At 24.8% G+C, this 4,166-nt stretch overlaps 1 protein-coding gene across 1 annotated transcript in view; it reads right to left on the reverse strand.

The window, feature by feature from the left end:
• The window catches only part of LOC102677960 (probable G-protein coupled receptor CG31760), a 203,585-nt gene that overhangs the window by 12,395 nt on the left and 187,024 nt on the right, over positions 1–4,166 (reverse strand). The gene's annotated exons all lie outside the window — the stretch shown is intronic.

A 4,166-nucleotide genomic window follows, 5' to 3' on the forward strand; every position in this document is an offset into this window, starting at 1 on the left:
CTATTATCTTTGTTTTTGCATTGTTCACACTTTTTGAGAAGATAAGAGAAAAATTTTGCGAAGCTTATGCCAAAATATAAATTTTCCTGTTTTTCCTAATTTTCTATTTTATATTCTTTTTTTTCTTTTTTTTTTTTTGGAATTAAAGCCAGATATTTTTATTTACACTTCGTTTATTGGTCAAACACGATAATTTAAAAATTCTTTATAAAATAATAAATTTTTAAATTTCGCATTTTTCGATTTTTGGAAAAAATGTGAATTGTGAATAAACTGCTCGTCGTGAAACAAACGAGTTAAATTAAAAGATCCACTTGCAACTTCGTTTATAAATATATTATATAATGGTGGAATTTGTATAAGCGTTTTTGATTTCGTTACAAAAATGAATAAAATGATTTTTCTTTCTTCTTTTAATAATACAGAAAAATTGCAATGGAAACAAGCCGTTTTTATGTTATATATCACACATTCCTCGTTTCAGAGGAGAAAACAGTTTTGTAATTACGAAAATTCATCACAATTGTACAATTTAATTCTTTTCGTTTCGATCCATCAACAATGGATGTTCGTCTACTGTATATAATAAAAATAATTTTCCAAAAAAATTAACGTTAAAATAAAACTCTCTCACGCTAATTCCATTCGAAACGAAATTTTATCGAATAGAAATAATTTTCATTTTTCATTAGTTATAAATAAAATTCGCGTTAACAAACCTAATTTTCACGATTGAAAAAATGATATTAGAATAGAACTTGTGAAAATCTACGTGCAGTAAATCTAATGTATAGGATTATAATATAATCTGCAGAAAAAAATTCTTTGGCGGATATTGAGTAAAGTGTCTCTGTCCAGTGTGGTCCAGTCACGTTGTACTTATTGTTTAACCGAAAAAGCAAGGGATAGAAAAGAAGATTATGAATAAAACGAAGATAAAAAAAAAATAACAGTGACAAAAACAGCTTCAGAAAGGGTTGTTTTTTTCTCGTCAAAAAAGCTCTCGCGCTAATGCGCACGCGGAAAATATGGCTTTAGAAAAACCTGTGAAAAAAGAAAAAACAGGCAACTTCTGGTTAAGCTGTGAGAATCTTTGTTTAAGAATCACAGTAGAGCCATCTATACCGTCTAAATTAAATTAATTACCGAATCAAACGAAATTTTCGAAATCATCTTTCCAAGGAAAATTTTCAAAAAATTCATCAGAATATTACACAGGATTAATATCTGAAATAATTTTCTTTTCAGAATGCGCTAATTAGCTCAAATATAGAGAATTTTTATTGTTACGAGTGAAATTATTATTCTGGGAAAAATATTTATCATAAAATATGATTCGATGAGTGAAAATTTGTATTAAAATTTTTATTGTAATAATTTTTAAAGAAATTTTTAGAATTTTTAGAATTTTTGCCAATCAATACTTTCTTTTAAATTCCGGATCAAAAATGTACAATTTTTATTTAAACGATGATTTTTGTACCTCGAAAGCAGCTTTTGCGAAATTGTCCGCTTAGGTTTTATTTTATTTATTTTTTTTTTTTTTTTTTCACCACAATGGCATGTTCATTCATTGGCGACTTTGCTTATACCGGATGTTTCAAAAAGAGGATTGCAAACTTTTGATTTCAACCGACAACTTTGTCGGTCAAAGCTCGTATTTTCGTGGCAATTTATTTCCTTTGACGACGATTAAATATTTTTTTCGTTCTTTTATGAACCGTGGCAATTTCAAATATGCAATTTCTCAGTTGATTATTCTGCTAGATCAAACATCAAGTTTAGTAGAATAATTGATTTAAATAATTTTTAACTTTGATTTTTAAAAGTTTCTTATTTTTTTTTTTCATTTTATATCATAATTCTATTGATAAAAATTTAATAACAATTTTAAAAATATATATAAAGAAATAGATATAGTTTTTAGTTTAAGAAACAAATTAAAATTAAAAAAATAAATTAGAGAAGTACAAATAAATATATATATATTTTTAGATCTTTTGACGAAAAATATTGAAGGCAAATTAATTAACGTTTTTAAATGACAATTTTTGATGATGCTTGACCATCTGATTAATTGAAGAGACGTTTATAGAATTTCAGACTGAAGAATTTTATGAACAGGATGATTGATTTCTATCTGGCTGTGGATTTTATTATATCAATAATCTTATCAGGAATGAAACTATAGCTTATTCCTATCACGAATAAATTCGAAATTTATTGAAAAAGTAATCCTTAAATTAGATAAACACGATATTTAAATATTTGTTGTAACAACAACAATTGATTTTATTTTATCAAAAATACTTCAAATATCAAAATTAAAGATATTAATTTTTAACAAATTTAAAAATAATTTAATCGTGATAAATAAAATATTTGAAATTAATTATAAAATTATTAAAATTTTCACTTCGATTAGTATAATAAATATTATCAGAAAGAAGGAAAAAGAAATTTTCATTTCAAAAGAAGAAGTTAGAAATCTAACAACCGCCATTTTATATCAACGGCCATCATCTTGAATTCTCTCCTTTATCTCTTCTTTTCAAGCGACTAAATTCATCTTTTCAGAGTATTATCAGATTGGTTTCAAGCAATGATGTTCTAATTTGCATTTTGGAATCAAGATTCCACGATACTGTGCACATCGAAGGGACATTCGAATTCTAGAGAGATAGCGAGATACTATGGGGACTCATTAAGTTGAATGTTCCACTCGGTCGATGCCGGTTTAAATTTAAATAATCAGCTAAAAAACATCTGTGAAGGATTAATTATAAATCCAAATTCGAAAAGTTGGAAGTTTAAAAAAATTTAAATATTCTAAATATTTCAGAACATTAAACAGTGAAAGTATTTTGTTTCTGAAAGTTTGAATGTTTGAATGTTGCAATTTTTTTGAAATTTTGAAAATTTTGAGAGAATTTAAAAAAATGTAACATTGATTTTTAATGATCGAATTTTTTTCATTGTTTAAATGTTGAAAATTTTGAATTCTTGAAAATTGTTGAATATTGTCATTTTAAATTTTAAAAATGTTAGTCACAATAGTAACAATATTATAACATAAAAAAAAACGAGGAAAAGAAATTTTTATAAATGAATAAAAGTTAGATTATTATCTCTAGAAATGAGAAAAGAAAGAAGGAAGGAAAAAGTAGAATGGTTATTCGGACAAAGTTATATCACCAGCCAAATATATTCCAAGGAAAGTTCAAACACGGTACTTTGCAAATAAAAGTTGAAACAAGCAGGAAGGTATAAGAAATTACGTCCAATTTAATCACGAAATGAAAAGTAAGTACTGTAGTTACTATTTCATCTCTCTGATCTCAAATTTACTCCAGATTTGAAGTAAATAATCCAGCAAAGACTGGATATGTTCTTTAAATAATTTTTACCTATTAATTTTAATCTATTAAATAATAATTAATCGTCAATTCTAAAATGAATATTAACAATAATATAATTTGATTGAATAAAATATAAAATATATTGAATAAAAAATAATTTGAATTTGAATTTTAAATTAAATTGTAAAATAAATTATTTATATTTTCTGGCACATGAACTTTTTAATATTCCAATTTTGTGAAAATCTGATGAAAAAAAAAAAATCTTTCATCGTCAGAAACATTCTTTTTAAATTCCCCGATGAAATTTTATTGTCAAATTTATTTTTTTTAAATCTTTTGAATCTCTACGTAATCTCAATTTCATTTTCCAATTCCACCTAAAAATCAACGCATAAAAAAAAAAGAAAAAAAAAATAAAGAGACTTTCGAATTTAATTAATTTCAAAAATATACACGTGACCTGTAATCTCAATTTCAAAAAACGTTTCAAGTATCGTAAATCTACCAAAAAAAAAAAACGTAATATCAATAGACATTTTCGATTTTGATCAATCCCAGAGAAAAAATTAAAAATTCATCCCTGCCTCATCATAACAATCCAATTTCCAATTTGAAAAAAAAAATTCTTAAAATTAACAAGAAAAAGAGAGAAAAAAAGAACAAAACAAATAAGTTCGATTTTTAATCTCAATGAATTATAATAAATTTAATACTTCACTCACCCCTCATCGACCCCAACTTCCAACTCTTAAATTGTCCTTAATTCAAATTATTCCAAAATCTATCAAAAAAAAAAAAAAAAAA

Source organism: Apis dorsata, unplaced genomic scaffold (genome assembly GCF_000469605.1).
Source record: "Apis dorsata unplaced genomic scaffold, Apis dorsata 1.3 scaffold_73, whole genome shotgun sequence".
NCBI classification, from domain to species: domain Eukaryota; kingdom Metazoa; phylum Arthropoda; class Insecta; order Hymenoptera; family Apidae; genus Apis; species Apis dorsata.